The sequence below is a fragment of the Nyctereutes procyonoides genome, unplaced genomic scaffold (genome assembly GCF_905146905.1).
Source record: "Nyctereutes procyonoides isolate TBG_1078 unplaced genomic scaffold, NYPRO_anot_genome, whole genome shotgun sequence".
Lineage (NCBI taxonomy): Eukaryota > Metazoa > Chordata > Mammalia > Carnivora > Canidae > Nyctereutes > Nyctereutes procyonoides.
The window spans coordinates 34,927,778-34,954,537 of record NW_026575125.1 but is presented as its reverse complement, the minus strand read 5'-3'; the positions used below and the strand labels follow the sequence as shown (position 1 = coordinate 34,954,537).

The window sequence follows — 26,760 nt, the reverse complement described above, 5'->3', positions numbered from 1 at the left end:
AATTCCAGATGTCTGGAATATTCCAACACCAGGCATGGGGCTGGGGAGGAAGAAAGGAAGCTGCTGATCATTGTCAGAGCCTCGCCATCGTCTGCGGTGGCATGTCTAGTGTGGCTGCTCGTCCCTCCTCCTCCTCAGCCTAAGGTCCAGGTGTCACACGAGTATCGTTGTGTTTGGGGAGGTGGTGGTGTAGGGGGAACGGCCGTCCTGGGCCACATGCAGGCTTTTGTGTCCGGCTCTGGAAACTCGACGCGTCACATCGGAGACGTAATTTCTTAATGAAATGACTGGAGTGTTCGTAATTTACGCCAGAACGGAAAATGCTGACCTGGCAGAAAGGACACTTGTTCCTGCGGTTGCAGGAGGACGTGTGGGCCCCATCACTCAGGAATGAATCAGACCGGCCTCACAGGGCAGCCGGCTGAGAGAATTGCCTCCTCGCGTGCTCCTGTAAAGTGTTAAGGTTATTTACGGCGTGCGTACGTTGACGGCCCATTCGGCCGTGTTCGTTGGAACACAAACTTGTGTGAGTTCCATCACTTGTCCCAGACTCCTTCCTGAGCCTTAATAAAAAAGGCAGGGCTGTTCTAGAGAATCATCGGTAGGATTGACTCTGCCCTTTCCTCTGGGGCTCTTCTGGCAAACATTAAACATGGCAACATCCCATTAGAGGAAGGTGAGGACTCATTTCACAGGTGCTAAGACTGATACGAAGATTTTGCCCCCGTGACACCTTATGGCCAATAGCATGGATTTTTTTTTACCACCTCCCATACCCCGCCCCCCTCCCTCCAGCAAACTGAGATGCGGTGGCTTGGCTATGGCATGGTTGAACAGGTCCGCTTATTTCTGATCGTTATGGGGCTGGGGGTGGGGTCTTAAAGTCTGAAGCCTTTGTCCTGTGCTTGCCACTGGGCCAAGAGGCGTCAGTTAAGGCCAAGTGCAAGAAGACTTTCTCCACTGGTCTCTATGCCAAAAAGTCTCCAAAGTGGGATAACCCACACCACACCCTAAGTGTTACCATTACCTTTGAGGGGTAGTGGTAATGGGTTGAATTGTGTCCCACCAAAATTCGTATGTTGAAGCCCCACTACCTCTGAATATGACCTTATTTGAAGATAAGATATTTATAGAGGTAATGAAGTTAAAATGAGGTCATTGGGGTGGACCTAAAAAATATGACTAATGTCCTTATAAAAAGGGAATATTTAAACACAGACATAGAGGGAAGACAATGTGAAGAGACACTGGAAAAAGACAAGCCAGGGAGAGAGGCCTGGAACCAATGCCCTTCTTACAGCCCTCAAAAGGAATCAACCCTGCCAACACCTTCATCCTGGACGTCTGGTCTCCAGAACGGTGAGACAGCACATTTCTATTGTTTAAGCCATGCAAAGAACGTGTGCTTCTTTGTTCTGATAGCCCTAGCAAACTAACATAGGTAGGAAGAAAATACCAGACCTTTAGAACTTTCATTTATATCACGATGGTAGTTTGGCTTATTTTTTTTAAGGTTTTTATTTATTTGAGAGAGAGAAGGAGAGCAAGCTCATGAGGGGCAGAAAGAGAGAAGCAGGCTCCCCACTGAGCATGGAGCCTGATGTAGGACTCGATCCCAAGACCCTGATTATCATGACCTGAGGTGAAATCAAGAGTTAGATGCTTAACTGACTGAGCCACTCAGGTGCCCCAGGAGTTTGGCTTACTGATCCTGATTCATTGCTCACCTGGAATAGAAACAACACCACTTACAGGTGACTTTGCGGTGCCTCCCTTTGTGGGTGGAATATACTACTCCCACCTCAGGGAAGTTGGGCTTGAGCAAGACCGCTACCAGACGTGGCCCATGAGCAGGCATTTTAAGTGTGTTGCATGGTACGGTTTGCCCTTTTGAGCCTCTGCCATCGTTAGGAGAAGAACAGGTCCTAAGAGGCTATAGTCACATGGGCCAGGGCTCCAGACCTGTGCAGAATCTGTGACCTGGAGCTCCTTCCACCTCCGACTGCCATAGTGGGAGCAGCTGCCGCCATGTCTGCCCACCTGCAGTGGATGGTCAGGCAGGACTGCTCCAGCTTCCTGATGAAGAAGACATACAGCACCGATCTCAATAATCTGAAGGAAAGCAACTCCTTTCACTACAACGTGCTGACTCACCACTAGACTGTGGGCATATAGCCAGGGCCCGACAACAGAGGTGTAGTGGTGCTTATGAAGCAGAGTTCCCGCCAGTGAAAACCCATCACCTCCTACTTGTGGACCACCATGAACCAGAATGCCCGCCACTCTCAGCAGCACCAGGCCCATGATCCACTAGAACAACTACTGCCCAGATCTGTGCGTGGCTGACATTTGCAGAGCTGGTGCCATCCTGTGCAGCCAGAAGCCAGAAATGGTGAAGAGGAAGCCGGCCCACCCCACCAAGAGCTCCTGAGCACTTGCTCTCCCCCACCTCCAAAGCAATAAAGATGTCAACCACCTCAAACAAACAAACAAAAACAAAAAATTCGTGACCTGGAACCATGCCTGGCCAACCCACAGTCTGAAATAGCCAAGCCCAGGCAGGATTAATCAAACCCCCAAAACCTTGCAGGATGAACAAGAAAAATAAATGCCCATTATTGTAAGCCACTGAGTTTCAGAGTGTTTGTTCTGCAGCATTATTGTAGCAAGAGCTGACTATTACAATGACCAATGTGCAACATGCAGATTGACCCTAGGGCCTGGTTTGGGCTGTATGTCACCACTCAGCATCCAGTGTGACAGCTGAGGAGTGCTAAGGCAAGAGTGGCAGTTCCATAACTTGGACATCATCTGCCTCAAATGATTTTTCACTTTCAGCAAATGGCCTATTATGAGTGCCACATTGTGTGCATTTACGGATTATATTATGTTCCTTTAACCAAACTAATCATCACAAAATGGGCAAGGGGCTTGAAACGGTTCCTCTAAACAAAACCGTGGCTTGAAGATAGTCCCATAGAAGAAAGCTTAGACTAAGAACCCGGCAGAGCTCACAGTTCTCCTACTTTGAGAGCTAGTTCATTTTAAAGTGTTCACACTTTAGAAGACAATTTGAAATATGGCTTTTTGACTCCTATTGTTAATAATGGACCACACACACAGGCATATGGCCTCAGGATCTTAGCAAAAAGCATTAGCACATGAGTGTAAGTTATGAGTGAATAAATATACATAGAGTGGAGGGGGGGTTGCTAAAAGTGTTTCACTGTTGGGGTTGAGACCACTGGAAAGTCACTTGAAAGTCAGTTCACCAAAATGAAAGGAAAGGAAAAGACAGAAAAGGAGAGAGGAGGGAAGTGGAGGGGAGAGGAGGAGAGGAAGGGAAGGGAAGGGAAGGGAAGGGAAGGGAAGGGAAGGGAAGGGAAGGGAAGGGAAGGGAAGGGAAGGGAAGGGAAGGGAAGGGAAAGGAAGAGGAGAGGAGAGGAGAGGAGAGGAGAGGAGAGGAGAGGAGAGGAGAGGAGAGGAGAGGAGAGGAGAGGAGAGGAGAGGAGAAAGAAAAGAGGCACCTTGCTGGCTTAGTCAGTAAAGTGGCCAACTCTTGATCTCAGGGTTATGAGTTTGAGGCCCATGTTGGATGTAGAGATCACTTAAAAATAAAATCTTTTAAGAAGAAAAAAGGAAGTCAGCTTACCCTATCGAACTGATTTATTAACTTGTTGGGTGAGTTCATTTGTGTTTAATGTTGTGGAATTATGATGGCGCTATCATTGAGCACAGGAAAGGCCTGTCCCCTCAAAGAACAGAGTGTGGAGCCATGGGCTCTCTCCAGTGTTGCAGTGTGTTCACTCTGTCTCTGAAGCCTGGGGCAGAGATGATGTCATGGAAAAACTGATGACACACCTCCGTGCCAGGCCTGAGGAGCACCATCCAGAACTAGAAGCCGAAGTGTCTGTGGTAGCCAGAGTGCCTGGGGCCTTCACAGATCAAAGGCCCTGCTCCCAGCCCAGAGGTTCCTCCTAGCTTTGCGAAGTCCCAAAAGGAACCCCTCTGTTGGCCTGTCCCAACTCCAACAGCACCATTTAAGATGTGGAGACAAGGTCCCATAACTTGGACAGCCGGAAACTCTGCTCTGAACTGGAAACTGCTCTGAACCCATTAGGTCCCTCGCGCTCCATCATGCAAACCTTGCCCTGAGCGTAGTCCCTGGGCTGCTGGGGTGAAGGCTTTGTAATGGAGTGAGACCTCCTGACCATGGGGGAGTCTGGGAAAGAAAGGGTCCAAAGGGGAAGGTGGGAAGCTTAAGGGAGAGTCTCTAGGGTGCCAGGGCAAGGCATGAAAGAGAGCTTGGGAAGAAGCCCATGGAAGATGCGTCTCTACATCTGGTGGTGGGCCTGGCATGGCACAGCTGTGGCTCAGCAGGACCAGCAGTCAAGAAACAGAATTGTGTGCAGGGCAGGGGGGAATAAGGGCAAGCTGGCACCTTCTAGCACCTTCTGTCGTTCACTGCAGCAAACCACAATGACCAGACAGGAGCAGTAGCTGCTTCTCCTCCACCTTCCAAATGTTGTACACATTTCTCTTCTGACTCCGCTCTCATCAGGAATGGTAAAAGGAAAAGAAGTGGGGGTGGGGGGGTGGGAACATTGCTCCTGCCTGGCCAAGGTGACCACAATACGAAATCACCAAGGGGTCCAGATTTGAACAGATTGCCAGAAGCTCTGTGGTCACTCTTTGGCCCAGCTAGTTTCGAAGTGAAGATTATGCTGCAAACATTTTGGACCGCAAGATTGTCTGGTGGACTCAGTTCATGAAAGGGAAAGCCTTCACCGGGTAGTGTCTTCCAAGCCCAATGCCATCCTTTTAAGCCACTCATGACTTGAGAAGGATGATTTCAGGCTGAGAGACTCAGAGAGAGGAATAGCTTAGGGCCTGTGGCAGATTGTATTTTCCAAAGATGGTCACTGCTAAGGACTGAGCAGTGTCCCCCCACCCTGAAAGTCATGGGGTGAAGCCCTAATCCACAGTGGGGCTGTATTTGGAGATAGAGCCTATAAGGAGGTAATTAAGGTTAAATTAAATCACAGGGTTGGGGCCCTAATCCCTTCAGACTAGTATCCATATAAAAAGAGAAAGCCAGGGATCCCTGGGTGGTGCAGCGGTTTGGCGCCTGCCTTTGGCCCAGGGCGCGATCCTGGAGACCCGGGATCGAATCCCACGTCGGGCTCCCGGTGCATGGAGCCTGCTTCTCCCTCTGCCTGTGTCTCTGCCTCTCTCTCTCTCACTGTGTGCCTATCATAAATAAATAAAAAAAAAAAAAAAAAAAAAAAAAAGAGAAAGCCACTCCAAGGATCCGCCCACAGAGGAGAGGTCATGTGAGGATACTGGGAGCCATCAAGCCAAGGAGACAGGCCTCAGGAGAAACCAAACCTGCCGACACCTTGCTCTGAGACTTTTAGCCTCCAGAACTTCGAGAACAGTAAATTTCTATTGTTTAAGCCCCACATCTCCGGCCTGCGAGATTCTGTTCTGGCAGCCCCAGCAGATGAATACAGCCACTGCGGTATCTCCCAGCTCACAGGGTCTTCTTCAAGGTGATAATGACATTCCAATGATGATGTCGCTTCCCGTGATGGAGCCTATGCCCCTTCCCTTGAACCAGATCAAGCAGTTGTGACCGCCTCATCTAGTACAAGATAGCAGAAGCGAAGCTATTGGGACATCTGAGGCTAGGTCTTAAAATTGCTATGCGCGGCTACCTTGTTTCCTGGGGACACTCGCCCTCCGAACCTAGCCACCATGCTCCAAGGAAACCAGGAAGCCGCATGCTGAGGCCACATGGACAACCCCGGCTGAGGTCCCGGCAGACAGCCAGCACCAGCACTAGATCTGTGAGCAAGAGCCTTCCGATGACTCTAGTCCCCAGCAGTCAAGCCACCCCAGGGACACTGTGCAGAGCAGAGACAAGCTGTCCCCCACTGGCCTTGCCCAGGCTGCAGATTTGTAAGCAAAATGAATGATTGTTGTTTTGAGCCACTAATTTGGAGGTGGCTTATTAAGCAGACTACCAGAGCAGAAGTCTGCAGAACAAATGCATCGAGGACACCAACCTGGGAGAAAATGAAGCCAAGTCAGTATATACATAGGCTTTACCTGTTTTTTTGGGGGGGGGGGTGCGGGGGGAGTATGGCTGTGATTTCAGACAATCAAACTGATACAAACCTCTGGCACCAATGCAACAACACAGGCTGCCAGATGAGTGTTTCTCCAAAGATCACACCCACTTGGAGATCCCTGGGTGGCGCAGCGGTTTGGCACCTGCCTTTGGCCCAGGGCCCGATCCTGGAGACCCGGGATCGAATCCCACGTCGGGCTCCCGGTGCATGGAGCCTGCTTCTCCCTCTGCCTGTGTCTCTGCCTTGCTCTCTCTGTGTGACTATCATAAAAAAAAAAAAAAATCACACCCACTTTTATGATTCCTATTCATTTTCAAATGGCTCTGAAAGTCTTCCCAAGATTTTTTTGTTTTATTAATGTTGATCAAGCTCCAGACAGAGTTTAAAGAGGACATATGTACAGAAAGAAAATGGTGGAATCGGGAGGTTGAGCTGGAGGCTAGAATAATTAAAGGTTAAACTCGAGGTACGCATTTGGTATTTATAGAATTTTCCATGCTTGGTGTGAGGGTTTTAAAACCAGGCTGAGGAGGGAAGCTCCTTTCAGCCCTTACAGGAGGGAAAGGATTTTTAACACAAGGAATCCAGCCTGTCTAGTTCAAAGTTTTAAAAGGCCGCGTAATTAAGCGGCTTTGTTGCTTCAAGTGATGCTGCAAAGGTGAACCGGGCTGGGAGAGGAGGCTCTGTGAGCAAAACAAAGCCAAACAAAACACTTTCTTTCCCTGCCAGGCACCCAGGGCTGCCGGCGGCGGGTCCCCGGGTCATCAAAAGCTGTTTTCTTCTCTGCGGATCCCCCGCTCCGGAGCAGTAGTGCTGCTTATGGCATTTGACAGGGGCCAAGGCAAGTAGGGGGGGCGGCGTCTGGGTACATCGTGAGGGTCACCAAAGGATGCGCGCGAAGCTGAAGGATGCAGGTGAAGGCGGAGGTGGCGGGCCCGGCGCGCCGCGGGCACTGGCTGGGCTCGCAGCTGCGCACTGACGCTGAAAGCAAACGTGCCGGAATGCTGGTCGGCTTTGCCTCTCCCCTCTTTCGGGGGGGAGCCCCCATCTTCAGTATAGAACATCAGAGAGACTCCTCTCCGTGCCTTTCAGCTTGTTGTTATCTGTTTTCAGGAACTGGATGTCTCCTTTTGTTTCCTGAAGCTTTGATGGGGGGCGGGGCGGGGTGGGGGTGGGGGGCGAAGGGTGTCGGTGCTCCGGGCTGAGGCTGATCTCCCAGGGAGCATTTTGCAAACGTGTCCGGCTCCAAACCTTCCAAAGACACGGGTGAGGGAGGCCTGTAAAAACTTGCCTAAGCTGGCGCTGCGTTTCTCTGCGAAAATGGAGTTACTTAGATGGGCCATACGCAGCTCTTGAGAAGGAGGATTATAAAGACCATGTGCCAACATGGAAAAAGGCAGGCGTGATATCTCGTTCAACGAAGGATCGGACCCCCAAACTGCGCCCGGTGCCGTTGCAACTATGTTAAAAGTGAACTGGGGGCGGCGGCTCAAACGGATACCAGTACACCCGTGTTCATTACAGCGCTATTCACAATCGCCAAAAGGTGCAAACAACCCAAGTGTCCACAGACCGAGGAACGGATAAACAAACTGGATACGCTCTCTTTGACCTTGAAAAGGAATGAAATTCTGTTATACGCTACATGCCTGAGCCTTGAGGATATGATGCAAATAATACAAGCCAGTGGCAAAAGGACAAATACTGTATAATTCCATTTCCATGAAGTTCCCAGAGTACTCAGATTAGTGGACGCAGAAAGAACGGTGGTTGCTGGCGGGAGGGAGAATGGGGGGGGGGTTAGTGTTTAATGGACACAGAATTTCTGTCTGGGAAGATGTGAAAGTTCTGGAGATGGGTGATGGTGATGGTTGCGTGACAATGTGAATGGACTTGACGCCACTGCACTGTACACCTCAAAATGGTTAAAATGATAAATATTACGTTATGTATATTTTACAATGAAAAAATGAGTTAATTTTCTGAAAAGTTGGATTAGGCAGATTGGTGATTGTCAGGGGCTGGGAGGAGGAAGAGGAGGGAATAGAGACCAACTGGCAGGTATACAGAATTTTATTTGGGGATGATAAAAATGTGTTGGAATCGATAGAGGTAATGGTTGTACAAGATTGTGAATGTGCTAGATGCAACTGAATTGTTCATTTAAAAATGGTTAACTGTGAGGCGCCTGGGTGGCTCCGTCATTTAAGCATCAGACTCTTGATTTTAGCTCAGGTCATGATCTCAAGATCTTGAGATGGAGCCCAGAGTCAGGCTCTGCACTGGGCGTAAAACCTACTTAAGATTCTCTCTCTCTCTCTCCCTCTCCATCTGCCCCTCCCCCTTAAAAAAAAAGGTTAATCTTTAGAGGCACCTGGCTGGCTCAGTCATAGAACATGCGACTCAATCTCAGAGTTGTGGGTTCAAGTCCCATATTGGGTGTGAAGTCTACTTAAAATTTAAAAAAAGATCTGATGATATTTTATTAAAAATAAATAAATAAAATGGTTAATTGCATGTCATATGAATTTCTCCTCAAGTTTTTTTTTTAATTTTTATTTATTTATGAGAGAGAGAGAGAGAGAGAGGCAGAGACATAGGCAGAGGGAGAAGCAGGCTCCATGCACCGGGAGCCCGACGTGGGATTTGATCCCGGGTCTCCAGGATCGCACCCTGGGCCAAAGGCAGGCGCCAAACCGCTGTGCCACCCAGGGATCCCTCTCCTCAAGTTTTTAAAGAATGCATTAGGAGGAGCTTGAAAGGGAACATGGAAAAATGAGAACTGTTTAATGCATTACGATCATAGGACTATGGGTGGATGCATTTTGATTTCTGAAAAAAAGTTGTTAAAACAGTTTGTGCAATGTATTTTTTATGTGTTTAAGAGAAATCTGTCAGGCAGAAATTCTATTATTAAAAAACAGACTGTTGATCAACTATAGCAAAATGTTTCTTAAGACTTAAGGGGTGGGGGACAAAGATTCAGATGCAATGAAACGCCGGGACACCTGCACCCCGATGTTTCTAGCAGCCATGTCCACAATAGCCAAACTGTGGAGGGAACCTCAGTGTCCATCGAAGGATGAATGGATAAAGATGTGGTCTATGTATACAATGGAATATTCCTCAGCCATTAGAAACGACAAATACCCACCATTTGCTTCAACGTGGATGGAACTGGAGGGTATTATGCTGAGTAAAGTAAGTCAATTGGAGAAGGACAAACAGTGTATGTTCTCATTCATTTGGGGAATATGAATAATAGTGAAAGGGAATATAAGGGAAGGGAGAAGAAATGTGTGAGAAATATCAGAAAGGGAGACAGAACATAAAGACTTCTAACTCTGGGAAATGAACTAGGGGTGGTGGAGGGGGAGGAGGGCGGGGGGTGGGGGTGAATGGGTGACGGGATGAGCACTGGGTGTTATTCTGTATGTTGGTAAATTGAACACCAATAAAAATTAATTTATTAAAAAAAAGGGGGGTGGGGGACGCCTGGGTGGCTCAGCGGTTGAGCCCCTGCCTTCGGCTTAGGGCATGATCCTGGAGTCCCGGGATCCAGTCCCACATCGGGCTCCCTGCCTGAAGCCTGCTTTTCCCTCTGCCTATGTCTTTGCCTCTCTCTGCATCTCTCATGAATAAATAAATAAATAAATAAAATCTTAATTAAAAAAAAAAGACTTAAGGGGCAAGATTATACAGAAAGAAACACCAGAAGGAAAAACAAATTAGGGACCCAGCTAAGATATCACTTGTCACTTTTAAATATGCATCAATATATATTATGTATTAGTAATAAGGAATATAAGAAATGAGTACAGTAGGTTCTCACCAATCAATCAGACATGATATTTAAAACCCAGTGTTTCCAACCTGATGTTGGCCCAGAAGGTGAATTGGAGATAAACCTTGATGCTGTCAAGCTAAGTTGCATGATGCTGACATTAAGTGTGTGAGGTCAGAGAAGGGGAGAGAAAGTGAAGCACATAGAGGGAGTGTCTAGAGGGAGGGAAGGCATCTCAGCTGGAGTTGGAGGGGGGATTTTCTTTTTTTTTAAAGATATAATTTATTTATTCATGAGAGACACAGAGAGAGGCATAGACATAGGCAGAAGGAGTAGCAGGCCCCCTGTGGGTAGCCCAATGTGGGACTCGATCCCAGGACCCCAGGATCATGAAGGCAGCTGCTCAACTGCTGAGCCACCCAGCACCCTGGGAGGGGGGGATTTTCGAAGGCAAAGGGGAGAATGGAGTCCACTTAGGTGTGAGAGGACAGACAGGACAGGAGTGCCAATGTCTTTGGCCAGGAGAAGGGAGGGGGAGAGCAGAAGGGTGAGTCAGACAAGCTAAATGAAGCACCGTCAAGGCAAGCTCTGACTGCCTCCCTGGAAGCATAAACACTACAGGCAGTAGGCAGTGAGGAGCCATGGGTGGCTCCAGAGCGAGGGATGGAAACCATATTTTCTGAAAGTTTCTCTGCCAAAATAACGGTAGGCCCTGGATCCCCTTTCCCTTTTACCCAGGGGACCCAGAGAGGCCAAAACACAGCCAGAGCCCCAGCCCTGCCACGGATCACAGTAGCAACAGCAGGGAGCAGTCTTGGAAAACCTAGTCTCTCATTGAGGGTGGATAGTTTCCCGTCCCCAAAGGGAACACACTTAGAAAATCATGGGTAAAGATGGAGGATTGAACACATGCATTCATTCCTTTGCCTCCTTCCAATACTTCATGATGATGATAGTAGAGGGATTTTTTGAAAAGGTATTTGCCTGCAAGCATAAAGGGAACAGAAAAGGAGAAAATAGCCAAGAGCTTGGAAGCTGGAAAGCGGAGGGTTGTTTGGTGACTGACTTATATAGCAAGACCGAGAGAGCCGAACTGTCAGCTGGCCGGAAGAGAAGCTGAGAAGCTATCAGAATTTCTCTCCCCTCCAAAGACCCAGAAGGGGCTATGCCAGGTGCTTCTGGAAGTGGAGGTGAAACCGATCAATTGAAAGTCTTTTCTAGAAGCAGTGAGGTCTGCAGTTGCCTTCCCTGGCTCTGTACACCTATGTGACTGTCCCCCTTCACCACCGACCCCTGCAGGTGGAAGACTAGACCTTTATTATCTGGACAGGGCTCAGTGAAAGGGTCTTTGGACAGAGATACTGGCACAGCTGAAAGTAGGATGGTCAAACAAAAATGGAGAGATTAGGTGTAAGTTTTCTTATGAGTATCGTGCTCCCAGCCAAGCTCTCCTGCCCACTCAACTCCTGGAAACTTGACATTCAGGCTCTAGAAAGGAGATTGAATACTGTCACTAGAGATTTCCCACTTAAAAAGCCTAGCCAGATCATCACACCACAGTGGTGCTCAAACTTTAGTTGGCAACAGAATGCCCTAGAGGGTTTATTAAAACTCAGACAGCCCGGGTTTTGAATCCAGTAAATCTAGATCAAGGTCTAAGAATGTGTGTTACTTAGAAGTTCCTAGGTGATGCTGTCACTGTTGGCCTGGGGACCATACTTTGAGAACTGCTGCTCCAGAGTGAAGTCTGCAATTGGCAGGCCATGTGCACACACACAGAGGGCCCTAGCAGCTTTTTAGTATCCTGCTGTAAATGTGGACACATAACTGATGATCATCAGACATCTAAGGAAAACCTCTAACCTGAATAACCAAGACCAAAAGGAACAGATGAGGGGCACCTGGGTGGCTCAGTCGGTTGAGTGTCTGACTCTTAGTTTTGGCTCAGGTCATGATCTCAGGGTTGTGGGATTGATCCCCAAGCCAAGCCCAGTGTCAGGCTCTGCACTCAGTGGGGAGTATGCTGAAGATTCTCTCTCTCCCTCTCCCTCTCCCTCTCCCTCTCCCTCTGCCTCTGCCTCTGCCCCTGCTCTCTCTCTCTCTCTAAAAATAAATAAATAAATCTTAAGGGGGGAAAAAAAGGAACAGAGGAAACAACCTGAAGAAAACAGACTATGCTGCGAAATGTAACCCCCCACACACACACAATCACACCACACGTATGTATGCATACACACATGTTTACCTACAGATAATGATCCAGAAGAGACATATTTTAATAGCATTAAAAATAAGCATTCGGGGAATAGAAAGAAACTTCTAGAGAATCAAATTTGATGAAAGAATGGGCAGCCCAGGTGGCTCAGTGGTTTAGCACTGTCTTCAACCCAGGGCATGATCCTGGAGACCCAAGATTGAGTACCACATCAGGCTCCCTGCATGGAACCTGCTTCTTCCTTTGCCTGTGTCTCTGTGTCTCTCATGAATAAATAAATAAAATCTTTAAAAAAAAACAAATTTGATGAAAGAAAAAGAGATGAGAGGGCATCTGGGTGGCTCAGTCTGTGAAGCATCTGCCTTTGGCTCAGGTCATGATCCCAGAGTCCCTGGGCTCAAGCCCTACATCAGGCTCCTCACTCAGCAGGGAGTCTGCTTCTCCCTCTCCCCCACCCCTCACTCAAATAAATGAATAAAATATTTTTTAAAAAAAAGAAAAAAGGAATGAGAAATAGAAAACAAATTTCTAAATGATTATTAGTCTGAAATTTCAAATAGAAGGAGATTTAGAAAGAGAATGGGGGGGCGGGCATGACAACATCAAAGAAATAATTTAAGAAAATGTCCCCCTACCTAAAGGACATGAGTTTATAGATTGAAAGGACCATTGAGGGGATCCCTGGGTGGCTCAGCAGTTTGGTGCCTGCCTTCGGCCCAGGGTGTGATCCTGGAGTCCCTGGATCAAGTTCCATGTCAGGCTCCCTGCATGGAGCTTGCTTCTCCCTCTGCCTGTGTCTGTGCCTCTCTCTCCCTCTCTCTGTGTATCTCATGAATAAATAAATAAAATCTTTTTTTTAAAAAAAGAAAGGACCATTGGAATACCTATTATAGTGGATGGCAAGAGACCCACATAAATACACACTGTGCTGAACTTTGAGGCACTGGAGACAAAGATCCTAAAGGCTTCTCGGGACTCCTGGGTGGCTCAACGGTTGAGTATCTGCCTTCGACCTTGGGTATGATCCTGGGGTCCTGGGATTGAGTCCCACGTTGGGGTCCCTGCATGGAGCCTGCTTCTCTCTCTGCCTGTGTCTCTGCCTCTCTCTCTGTGTCTCTCATGAATAAATAAATAAAATATTTTTAAAAGGCTTCTAAAGAGAAAATATGTATTATACACAAAGATTGAGAGTCAGAATGGCCCTGGACTTCTCCATAGCAACCCTGCAACTAGGGAGAAAAGAGAAAAACACTTCTCAAAATTCTCAGGGGAAATGATCCAACTTAGAATTCTATATCCAGCCAAACTATCAGTTAAGTGTGAGCATAGAAAATACTTCTCTGACGTGCAAGGTCTCAAAACATTGCTGCCCATGCATCCTTTCCCAGAAAGCTGCTGGAGGAGATGAGCCACCAAAATTTTGGGGAAAATTATGAAAGAGGAAATGTGGAATCCAGGGAGCTGGGGAGAGAGGCAGACAGATTCTCCAAAATGAGAAGAGGAGAGCCCTAATCACAAGGAGTGACCACCCTAGACAGGTACTGCTCAGAAGCCTCTCACTAAGCCAGGACCAACAAGAGGGCATTGAGGTGCTTGGACACAGTGAGACACCTAGTAAATGGGGAGAGTTTGGGCTGCAGGGACCTCCATAAACCAAGGCAGCCAGAAGATGGTAAGACAGCTCAGTGACTACAGCCTGGCCTGAATTTTGATTTTCCATGCAAAGATGAAAAGGCCTGGCTCCCGCCTCTGCCTTCCTCCACCAGCAGCCACATCCCCATGCACATTTGGAAAGGCAAAAATATCTAGGCCAATTTTATCATACTAAAAAGGGAAAAGAATCATCAAAGTTCAAACTCCCCATCATCAAATGATCTCAGTCTCCCCAGTGTGAAATTCCAAATGTCTGGGTTCACGTGCTGTTATGGGTAGATTAGAAACTGGTGGTCATTGTTTTATTGAACAAGAACTCGTGAGGGTATAATTAGATGACACAAATTCCTTTTTTTTTTTTATAGGGAAGTATCTCTCCGTTACATCGGAGTATAGCATGATATGTTTTACAGCCAGGGATTTTTCACTCGGATGGTATCTCTTTCAGTGGTTGATTTAAAGTCAAAATGACACCAACATGGAGAACAAATGGTTTACCTGTTCTCTCCCCAGTCCCACCCCAGAGCTGCAGTCTTTCATCTTACACATTTCCCCTCAGTGCAATTGGCTACCTTTAGTGATTTGATGAGGTACCATGGTCCCATTCTACAGGATTTTAAAAGATATTTTATTTATTTATTTGAGAGAGAAGAGAATGAGCAGAGGGGAGAGGCAGGGGGAGAGGGAAAAGCAGGTTCCCCACTGAGCAGGGAGCCAGACATGGGGCTTGATCCCAGGACCCTGAGCCGAAGGCAGATGCTTAATTGACTGAGGCATCCAGGCACACCCTGTTCTACAATTTTCATGGTATAAAATGTAGGACTAATTAGGATGGGGAAGTCTCTCAACAGGTTGAAATAAATAACAAGCCTTGTCTAGGCACCCCATCAGAAAAAAAAAAAAAAAAACTAACAAAATCCATTCCATGACCCCGTGATTTAATTAAGTCTTTCAAAGGAGGACAAGTCCCTGAGGCCCAGGCTTCGGCCTCACCCTGCTGCCTGTCACTCATTCACACACCTGCCAGCTCTGATAAACGAATTGCCCCAACCCCTGCTGTGAGCTCTTTTGGGAGTCCGGCAGACTCTCTCCAATCCCTACCCCATCTCCAACACATCTCCTCCAACCAGACCGGGGGTCACTTCCAGACTGAGCCCCCTACCCTCTATCCACCTACACAGGCCATCTTCCTTCAGTATCCCAGGACTGTTCACTGCCCGTCTCCCCTTGGATTGTGCCAAGGGAGGGTGGAGAATGTAGATAATTCATCTTTGAATCTGAGCACCTAGAAGAATCTGCATGAAGCAGTACTTAATAAATACTCGTTGAATGAATGAATAAATGAGTGAATGAACAAAATAAATGCGTGGATAAATACGACTTAGAGGCTTTAGTAAATGCCACATGAATTTACTGTGTCATGTGACTGCCAAAAAATGCTAATACCAAAGGCTTATGCTGTTGAGTTGTGGTCTTCAACACTCCGCTGCAGTGCGCTGACAACTTTAGTTTCTGTCTTATTTTTTTAGGATAAAAAATACATGTGAAGTCCTAATGTCAATATTAATGGAGATTACTTTCTTTTTTACTTGTAGATTCAAATCAATGTGACTGGTCTTTGTTTCCTGTGCAGATTGCCACTTGCAAATGCCCTTCCTGGCCAGTGCCACAGTAAATGTTGGTCACCCGTGGCATCTGTGTGACCAGGAGAAGAGCAGGAGGCCGGCTTCCTCCTCCACTGTCAGCATATTGTGACGCATGGCAGCTTACAGGTGCCTAGCGATGTGGATTTACTGATCATATGACCTAGTTTTAACTTAACTCCCAAATGAGCCATAGGGCTTAAAAAGATTCCTGCAAAGAAACCATGTGTTAAAAATAATACTAATAATGCAAGCACGCCCGAACAAGATGGAGGCAGAGCAGATGTTTCTTCTAGTACGAGCTCTTTGTCAGCCACATCATGAGGCCAAAACAACTATAATCTAATCAGATCTGAGATGAAGTTGGCCCTCAAATTGAAAATATCAAGAGACAATTTGAAACACGAGTTTCCAATCACTGCCGTTTTAATGACAAGCCTGGCCTTGAGTGTACATCGTATATTGGGACTATCTGATGAACAGCAGAAGCCTCCAGAACAGAAGTCCTTAAACATAAATAAATACAGCAGATTGCAAAGGAAACCAACAGCATTTACAACATTATCAAATTATTAAAACAAAGTTGTGATATAGATACTTATGTGCTTCTTTAGTGAATCATTAAGTAACAAGTTCCTGTGGCAGATCTAATAACTATCATCATTTCATAGCGCTGATGAACATAAATGATATTTCGAGATCTCTGCAACGATGGGAACGTGATTTTATTTGGTGACAGTCGCAGGTACTGCGAATACTACTGAAGTTTGTTGCTTATGTTTGGAGGAAATGCGAAATTTCGGTTAGAAGCTAGTGAAAATGAAGATTCATGTCTTCCTACATCATATTCACAGACCCTGTGCATTTTATCCTTGAACCTCAGGTTAAGAGCCCTGGCCCAGAACAAAGTAAAGGTCCCGTCTCTCACAGCCTCACTACCAGGTGTTCTGTTAAATATCATTAAAAAAAAAAATCATGGCCACTCTCCAACTGAATCAGAAATTGCATATAAAAGCATTTATTACAAACAGGCACAAAAACAGCTTCTCAACCTGCTCTTATAACCCAGTGAAGGGCACTGCCACGTCTCTGCCCTTGAGCACAGCAAAAGTACCTTGGCTGAAAGGCACACCGAATATAAAAGTGACAATATTTGGGTGGCTCAGCGGTCGAGTGTCTGCCTTCGGCTCAGGGCATGATCCCGGGGTCCAGGATCAAATCCCATGTCGGGCTTCTTGCGAGGAGCCTGCTTCTGCTTCTCCCTCTGCCTGTGTCTCTGCCTGTCTCTCTCTCTCTCTCTCTCTCTCTCTCTCTCTCTCTCTCTCTCTCATGAATAAATAAAATCTTTTTTTAAAAAAGTGACAATATGTAAGTGGCAGGATTCAACTAACCCTCTGGTTAGAACAGGCACTATGTCCTACTGTGTTGGGTGGCAGGCCACAGGAGTAAACAACATCTGTGGCCTGGGTTGCCGTACCCTAGGGTGTTTGGTCTCTGGGTCTGTCAGACTCATAGACCCCCACCCCATGGGGTAATAGCAGAGGTACTAGTAATATTTCCAGCCCATGTCTTGAGTATCACTTGTTTTATCACTGAAAACTTATTTCCAACATCTTTAAATGCTAATTGGTGAACCCTCTGATACAGATTTATTAGATAGTTGATGTGCTCGTGGGAGCTGTCTTTGCAGCGTGGATTTTTTTTTTTTTTTAAGATTGTATTTAGGGCAGCCCCAGTGGTGCAGCAGTTTAGCGCTGCCTACTGCCCGGGGTGTGATCCTGGAGACCCGGGATCGAGTCCCATGTTGGGGTCCCTGCATGGAGCCTCCTTCTCCCTCTGCCTGTGTCTCTGCCTCTCTCTGTGTGTGTCTCTCATGAATAAATAAATAAAATCTTAAAAAAAATAAAGATTGTATTTATTTATGTATTTGGGGGAGTTGGGCGGCAGGGAGGGGGAGGAGCAGAGGGAGAGGGACAAGCAGACTCCAAGCTGAGCACAGAGCCCGATTCCAGGCTCGATCCCACAACCCCGAGATCATGACCTGAGCCGAAATCGAGTGGGACCTGAGCCACCCGGGCACCCCTTTGCAGTGTGGATTTCTGATTCAATTTTTCAAATGCTAACTGACCATCCCTGAGGTGTGCACTCTACTCTTCCTTGGTGTATTTCAAATGTAGACCTACCTCTTCTACCGTAGAGATTAAAGACAGTAGACCTCCTGGGTAGCTCAGTCCATTAAGCATTGACTTCAGCTCAGGTCATGATCTCAGGGTACTGGGATCAAGCCCATGTGGAGGGCCACATCAAGACCCATGGCAGGCTCCAAACTCTGTGGGGAGTCTGCTTGTCCCTCTCCCTCTCCCTCTCTCTTTGCCCCTCCCCCTGCTTATGTTCTCTCTTTCTCAAATAAATAAATCTTTAAAAAATAAAATAACAGCAAAGACACACATAATCTATACTGAAGCACTTTGTTATGAACTGAATTGTGCCCCCCTCCACCCCCCACAAATTCATAGGTTGAAACTCTAACCCCCAATGTGACTGTGCTTGGAGATAGGGCCTTTTCAGAGATAATTAAGGTCAAATGAGATCATAAGGGTGGGGCCCTAATCCTATAGGACTGGTGTCCTTAGGAGCAGAGGAAGAGACATCAGAGAGCTCTTTCTCTGCCCACACAGGGGAAAGACTTTGTGGGGACACAGCAAGAAAGCGGCCATCCATAAATCGGAAAGAGAGGCCTCAACAGGAACGGAATTTGCCAGCAGCTTGATCTTGGACTTGCAGCCTCCAGAACTGTGAGAAAATAAATTTCTGTTGTTTCAGCCACCTGATCTGTGGTGTTTTGTTACAGCAGCCCGAGCCGACTTGGACACCTGCCCTCGATGGATGGGCTTCTATTTCAAATGACAGCAGAAGTGACACTCTTTAACTTCCAAAGCTACATAAGACAAAGCCATGCAGATCTTGTCTCGCTTAGGCATTAGAGGGTAAATGGCAACACTTGCTCTTAGAGTAAGAGTCATCATGTAAGAAGTCTTGTTCTATGGGTTAAACTGTGCCCCCCCCAAATATATGTTGAAGTCGTCACCCCCATGACCTCAGAAAGTGAACTTATTTGGAAGTAGGGTCCTTGAAACTAAGGCTAGCTAAGTTAAGATGAGGCTATCATGGTGCAGGGTGGGCCCTAATTGAATCTGACTGGTGTCCTTAGAAGAGGAAGATTTTGGACATAGACCCCCAGGAAAAAAAGGAAAACACATGTGAAGACACAAGGAGAATGCCACGCAAAGACAAAAGAAAAGGTTGGAATGATGCCCCTAGAAGCCATGGAAGGCCTGGGACCTCTGGAAGCTGGAAGAGACAGGAAAGGATTCACCCACTAGAGGTCTCAGAGGGAGCATGGCCCGGCCCACACCTTGATCTCAGCCTTCTGGCCTCCAGAACCGTGAGACAGTACATTTCTGTTGTTTTAAGCCACCAAGTTTGTGGCACTCTGTTATGACAGCTCCAGGAAACTAATACATCTTTCCAGCCTGAGACTGCCATCCTGGTGTCTATCAGCAGTCACAGCAGAACCTGACCTTCAGCTCTCCAGGCCCTGTGGCCGCCATGCGAGGGAAGACGCCATCTTGGAAGTGGATCCTGCAGCCCCAGCTGTCTGAGTCCTCCCAGCCGAGGTCCCCGACGTCACGGAGCAGGGCCAAGCTGTCCCCTCCATGCCTTTGCCAGATTCCTGACTGGCAGGATCTATGCGCTGGCATTCTGGTTAGTTTATGCCACTATGTTTTAGGGTAGTTCGTGATACAGTGATAGGTAATGGAAGAGATACTGTTACCAAAGGGAGGGAGAATGGATGCTGGCCAGGCAAAAACAATAGTACTGAACCCGAGCTTCCTTTGCTTCTTTTTTCTTTTTAAAGATTTTATTTATTTATTTATTCATGAGACACACAGAGAGAGGCAGAGACACAGGCAGAGGGAGAAACAGACTCCCTGTGGGAAGCCTGATGTGGGACCCGATCCCAGGACTCTGGGATCACACCCTGAGCCAAAGGCAGATGCTCAATTGCTGAGCCACCCAGGCGCCCCACATCCTTTCTTTCTACAGAAGGTGATCAGCAACATGGGCCCTGCAAGCACATCCTGCTGCTACAGCCATCATGGTTCCTGCCTCCTTTCTGGCTGTAAAGGCAGGGCTGGCTCCACGGGTTTGTGGCCTGTGCAGCCACATGGGACCCCTGCACCCAGAGTGGTCCCGTGGAGGGTTTGATGATTCTTTCAGGCTGTATGGAAACTCTGAATAATCTTTCGAACAAGGGGCCCTGTATTTTCATTTTGCACCAAGCCCTACAAATGATGCAGCAATCCTGACTGGAGCTTGAGAAGCCAGCTTGAACCATGAGAGGATTTTAAGAATGGAGGATACACACCACAGATAAGAGGAAGGTGGCAAAGAGTCTGGATCCAGGAGCATTTCAGAGAGAAGAGCTACTATACTGGTTTGGGATGCCTTTCTCCAAATTTTGGCGTGACTAGACTTCTATCTTGCTTAAGCCACTGTTGGGTTGGGTTTTTTTGTTTGTTTTGTTTTTTTAGGGTTTTCAGTCACTCTCAGTTGAGACTAATTCTTACTGATACAATATGGGAGTATGAACTCTGAATCCCCCGATAACCATTCTGGAAATATAGCTGTTGAAGCAAAGTCTATACACCCCTGCCTCTCTTGCAGCTGAATGTTACCGTGAGACTACGTCGTGGCCAATGGGCTATAAGCAGAAATTTATGGATGCAATTTCCAGAAAATGTCCTGAAATAGAAATTGTGTGCTCCCTTTCATCCCTTCCTCCTTCCTGTGGACAGAATGCAAACATTATGACCGGAGCTTCTGCAGCCATCTTGGGCCATTAGCTACAACCCATGCTGAGAATGTCAGAGCCAGATGACTGAGGGACCTTGGGTCTCTGAAAACTTTTTGAGGTTACTGTACCAGTTCTGGATTGCCTACTCTGGACTTCTTTTATATGTGAGAGAAGGAAACTTCTCTCTTTCTTAAGCCATCATTATTTAACATTTTCAGTCCCTTGTATTCAAACCTAATTTTAACTGATGTAAACTGCAATGCAGGGCTTTGTCCTAACTGAGGCTACAATTTAATTATGAATTAGTTGTCCAGTACCTTCAAGTTTTCTTTCTTAAACAATATCTTAAAACCTCATGTAATTAATTTTTTTAGAAGATACAACTAAACATTATGGTAATAGGAACTTATTTGAGGGGAATAGACAGTCCTTTTGTGACCTCCTCCTGTCTGACTGTAGGCTGTGAAGCACATCCCCTGTAGGCTCGTCATTAACCTCCATGAGCACAGTAGGCTGTGGCTGAGCTCTGAGGGAACTCACCACCACCTCCCATATTAGTTATCCAAGTCACCCCAAAATGTAGTGGTTTAGAGCCAATAACAATGTATTACATCTCTTGATTTCTGTGGGTCAGGAATTTAGATAAGACACAGTGGGGACGGCTTGTCTCCATGATGTCTGGGGCTTGCTCTGGAAGACTTGAAGTCGGGAGCCTGGGAAATACACTTCCATGGTAGGTTACTCACATAGTCGACAAGGTGTTGCTGGCAGCTTGGTTTCTCTCTATGTGGAACTCTTCATAGGGATGATTGAATGTCCTTGCAACATGGCAGCTGGCTTCCTCCAGAGCAAGAAACACAAGAGTAAGCTGAGAGCTGCAATGCCCAGCATAGCAATCATAGACAACAAAACCATAATGTAAACTTCAAAGTTGCTAAGAGACTAGATCTTAATTGTTACCACCACAAAAAAGAAATAATTCTGGGACATGATAGAAGTGTTAGCAATCATATTGCAAGATATAAATGTATCAAGTTAATCTGTCATATGCCTTAAACTTACACAATGCTATATGTTACTCATATCTCAATAAAAATGGATTTTGAAACAAGAAAGCTATGGGGCACCCACATGGTTCAGTCAGTTCAGTGTCTGACTCTTTTTTTTTTAATTGTTTATTTCTTTATGATAGTCACACAGAAAGAGAGAGAGGCAGAGACATAGGCAGAGGGAGAAGCAGGCTCCATGCACCGGGAGCCTGATGTGGGATTCGATCCCGGGTCTCCAGGATCGTGCCCTGGGCCAAAGGCAGGCGCTAAACCGCTGTGCCACCCAGGGATCCCCAGTGTCTGACTCTTGATTTCAGCTCAGGTCATGACCTCAGGGTTCTGAGATTGAGCCCTGCATCAGGCTTCATTTGAGAGAGAGAGAATGAGTGAGACAGAGAGAATGAGCAGGGGGAGGCACAGAGGGAGATGAAGCAGACTCCCCGCTGAGTAGGGAGCCTGATGTGGGGCTCCATCCCAGGACCCAGGATCATGACCTGAGCTGAAGGCAGATGCTTAACCAACTGAGCCACTCAGGTGCCCCAACTGTAACAATCATCATCTTTGTCACTGTTATTAGTTATCTAATTATGCGCCAGGCACTGTGTTAGGTGTTCTACAAACATTATCTCCTTTAATCTTGTCAAAATCTTTAAAAAAGGATGTATGATTAGCCCCATTTTACAAATGTAAAAAGCATGATTCAAAAGGTTAAACAAGGGGCACCTGGGTGGCTCATTTGGTTAAGCATTTGGCTTTTGATTTTGTCTCAGGTCATGATCTCAAGGTTGTGGGATCAAGCCCTGCAGGCTCCTCACTCAGTGGGGAGTCTGCTTGAGATTCTCTCTCTCCCTCTGCACCCCCCACCCCACTCTCTCTGCTCTAAAACAAATAAACAAAATAAATCTTTAAAAAAATAGAGACGTTTAAACAACTTCATAGCTAGCTGGTAATGGAACCACAATTCAAATATGGGGGCCTCTGGGTCTTTGATCAATGTCACACTGCCTCCCTGTCTGTATCAGTGAGATTCTCCGGAGAAACAGGAACAACAGAGTGTGGAGGAGTGGTGATGGGTGGATATGTGTACAAAGGTTTCATTATAAGGAATTGGCTCATATGTTCATGGAGGCTAACAAGTCCCAAGAGCTGCAGCCAGCAAGCTGCACGTGGGAGAGCCAATAGTGTAGTTCCATCCTGAGTCCAAAGGCCTGAGACGCAGGAGAGCCCGTGGTAGTTCCAGTCTGGATGCCTTCAGACTCAAAATCCAGGAAAAGTCATTGTTTCAGTCCAAGTTTCAAGGCAGGAAATCCCCCATATTCCAGCTCAAGGCAGTCAAGCAGAGGGAATTCCCTCTTACTCCCAGGAGGGTCCACCTTTTTTGTTCTACCTTTTGCCTTTGACTATCGGGTAAGGCCCACCCACTTTAGGGCAGGCAATCCACTTTCCTCAGTCTACCAATCCAAATGTTAGTCTCATCCAAAACACTCTCACAGACACACCCAGAATCATGTTTGACCAAATATCTGGGTGCATGTGATCCAGTCAGGTCGACACCTACAACTCACCATCACAGCGTCCTTCATGAATTCAGCTTGTTTACCTTTGGACATTCTTAGCTTGTAGTACCAGATTTGCTCTTGCTTGGCCTAAATGTTATGCTTTAAGGAGTCTTGCCCTCACCCATGCATCATTTGTGTACTTTCGTCTTCTTATTGATGTTGATAATATCTCCTCTTTAATTAGGTGGAAGGAAATAAGTAGAAGAAAAGACAAAAGGAGTACTAGGGTGTCCTAGTTCTAAATACTTTTTCTTAATAGATTTTGGGAGAAAGATCGATGAAAAATACTTTAATAGGAAAAAATGAGAAAATAGTTTAATAGTCTAGAGCAATGGTTCTTAAACTATAAAGTACATCAGAATCACCCATGTGGGGGATCCCTGGGTGGCTCAGCAGGTTGGCACCTGCCTTCAGCCCAGGGCATGATCCTGGGGTCCCGGGATCGAGTTCTGTGTCGGGCTCCCGGTGTGGAGCCTGCTTCTGTCTCTTCTCTCTCTCTCTCTCTCTCTCTCTCTCTCTCTCTCTCTCTCTCTCATGAATAAATAAATAAAATATAAAAAAAAAAGAATCACCCATGTGCTTATTAAAATGCAGATGGCTTGGTCCCACTCGCAGAGGTTCTGGTTCAGTAGGTGTGGGATAGGTCCTGAAAATTTGCATTTCTAACAAGTTCTCAGGTGATTCTGATTGTGCTGGTTCAAGACCACATTTTGAGTAACAAAATGTTAGGGAGGGCAGCCTGGGTGGCTCAGCGGTTTAGCGCTGCCTTCAGCCCGGGGCATGATCCTGGAGACCTGGGATCAAGTCCCATGCCAGACTTCCTGCATGGAGCCTGCTTCTGTCTCTGCCTCTGTGTGTGTGTATCTCTCATAAATAAATAAATAAAATCTTTGAAAAAATAAAATGTTAGGGACAGAAGCCTGTTTATAATGTGCCCAGAACTGAAATAAGAACCAGTTTTTTTAATCTTGGCACTTGACCATTCTATGCCACCTCATAGCCTAAGGAGGCTGCCTAAGCTCCAGCCATCAGGACTAGATTCCAAGCAAATGTTAGAAGGAATAGGGTAAGATGACTCCTTTTAAGGACACTCCCCACTTCCCAGAAGTTGTATGCAAGACTTCCCTTTACATGCAGTTGACCAGTACTTAGTCACATGGCCACACCTAGCTGCAAATAAACTGGGAAATAGAGGAGTTTTTTTCCCCCAGGAGGCTATGTGCCCCAGCTAACACTCGATTACTTATAAATAGTGAGGAAAGAGCTATTTAAGGCCAACTAATGGCCTGTGCCATGGAGATCTTCCAGCTTATTTGGAACAGGAGATAATTCATTCCCTCTGTCGGCATGTAACCTGGGCCTATCTTTCCTTCTGAGTCAAAAACACAGTCCATGCAGCTTCATAAATAGGACTTAGAACCTTGCAAAAACTAGTGACTAAATAATTACCAGCCTGGCCTAAGTCACGTGCTCTCCCTGCGAACTGCTGGAAGAATGACCATGAAATCCAAAGCTAGACATGAACATTTTCATGCTCCCTCTTGCCGGTTTAGTTAATTGGTTATCCTGTTAACTGGCAGAGGTTTGTTTCCTCTGGATCGCTTGTCTATTGAAATTCAGTAAGGACCAGACATCAGCAAATTTGGGGGGAAATGTCCTCTGGAGGGGAAAGACCTGGAACTCCAGCAATGCACATAATTGCACTTGCTTAGTTCCAGCGTGAGCATAGAATAAATAAGCTCATGCCAGACGACGGAGGTTTTTTCGCTCCCCCGTTCTGTGCTCCAAGGTGGAAGATGGGCCTCGGAGGTCCCTGCTGCTAAGAGGTAATGGAGGCGTGGGAAACAAGATGCTGCCCAAAGAGACATTTTCTTCAAATGCGTTACTCAATGGCTGAATTTTTAGGGGTGGCCTCGCTTGGCAGAACTGAGCCACAGAAAAGAAAAAGAAATTGCTGTTCCCCGATTAACCCTTCTAGCCACTGGGTGCCACTATTGATTTGTTCGGCTAACCAAACTGTAAAAATGCTTTACCATAGGGGAAATTCTCAATGCAGATTACTTTGGTAAAGCAGGAAAGGAAAATGGGCCAAAAAAAAAAAAAAGTCTGCGTGTGCATATATATATATCCCCTTAGATATATGTTGGTTATTTCTTTCCTCCTGACTTCCTGTCGCCAGACGACATACTTTTATCTGTAGTATCTCTTCCTTGATCACTCTCTCATAATGAATTTCAGAGTAACACTTTAAGAACTGCTTCAAAAATTATGTTTCCTCAAGTTTCTTACAGAAAGAAAGAAAGAAAGAAAGAAAGAAAGAAAGAAAGAAAGAAAAAAGAAAGAAAGAAAGAAAGAGTCAACTCTCCTGCACCATGATTTTATAATTATTTATGTATGCTATCATCAATTACAAATGTTTATGAAGTGCCTACTATGTGACCAGGGTTGGGGAATAGAAGAATCAACAAAAGTTCCTACCAGCAAGTTTTTTTTTAAGATTTATTTATTCATTTATTCAGAGAGAGCGAAGAGAGAGGCAGAGACACAGGCAGAGGGAGAAGCAGGCTCCACGCAGGAAGCCCGATGTGGGACTCGATCCCGGGTCCCCAGGATCACACCCCAGGCTGCAGGCAGCGCTAAACCACTGTGCCACCAGGGCTGCCCTACCAGCAAGTTTTTATACTCTCTCTTCTTTTTAAGATTGTATTTATTTATTTATTTATTTATTTATTTATTTGAGAGAAAGAGAGAGAGAGAGAGAAGGAGCAGGGGGAGGGGCAGGGGGAGAGGGAGAAGCAGACTCCCCGCTGAGCAGGGACCCCAACACTGGGCTCCATCCCTGGACTCCAGGATCATGACCTGAGCTTAGACAGACACTTAACCAACTGAGCCACTAAGGTGCTCTCCCCAACTCTTTTTTAAAGATGTATTTATTTATTTAAGAAAGAAAGAGAGGGGGAAGGGCAGAGGGAGAGGGAGAGTGAGAATGTCCAGTAGACTCCTTGCTGAGCATGGAGACCCAGGCAAGGCTCGATCCCACAACCCTGAGATCATGACCTGAGCAGAAATCAAGAGTCAGATGCTCAACCAACTGAGCCACCCAGGTGCCGTACTCTGTTCAAAAAAAAAAAAAATACACCTTATCTCCCACCAGAAACATTTTTTTCAAGATTTTATTTATTTATTCATGAGAAACACACACACACAGAGAGAGAGAGAGAGAGGCAGAGACACAGGCAAAGGGAGAAGCAGGCTCCATGCAGGGAGCTCAATGTGGGACTTGATCCCGGGACTCCAGGATCATGCCTTGGGCTGAAGGCAGGCGCTAAACCACTGAGCCACCCAGGGATCCCCCCACCAGAAACATTTTTTATTTTAAGTAGGCTCCACACCCAGTGTAGGGCTTCAACTCATGATCTCAAGATCAAGAGTCTCCTGTTGCACTGACCCAACCAACCAGGCACCCCCATACTCTCTCTTAATGAAGATATGACATACAGTCAAAAATAAAAAGGTAACTGTGGCCAAAACTGCATTGCTTATCCAAGGGGTACTTCTCCCGTTCCATGCCCCCTACCTCCTTCCATCTTCCTTGATGGCCAAGCCTAAAATTTGTTCGAGTATTCCCCATTCTGTGTGGTCAGGGAAGGTGACCCCTCCCCAGTCCTGGGGCAGTGAATCATGCTTGGTCTGAGCCAATCATGGAGGTTTCATATCCCTTTTCCAAAGATGGCTTGAGCATGGCCATGTGACCCAGTCCTAGACAGTGAGGCTGGAAGTAAAATCCATTACCAAAATACTCACAAAGACGGAAGTGTCAGTTTCTTTACGCTGAACATGTGATGCCTGGAATTGCGTTAGTCAT

The 26,760-nt window shown here is 46.5% G+C and overlaps 1 pseudogene; it reads left to right on the top strand.

Annotated features, from left to right (window-relative positions):
- The first annotated feature begins 2,028 nt into the window (after positions 1-2,028).
- On the top strand, positions 2,029-2,431 carry LOC129518697 (60S ribosomal protein L28-like; annotated as a pseudogene).
- Positions 2,432-26,760: the final 24,329 nt, after the last annotated feature.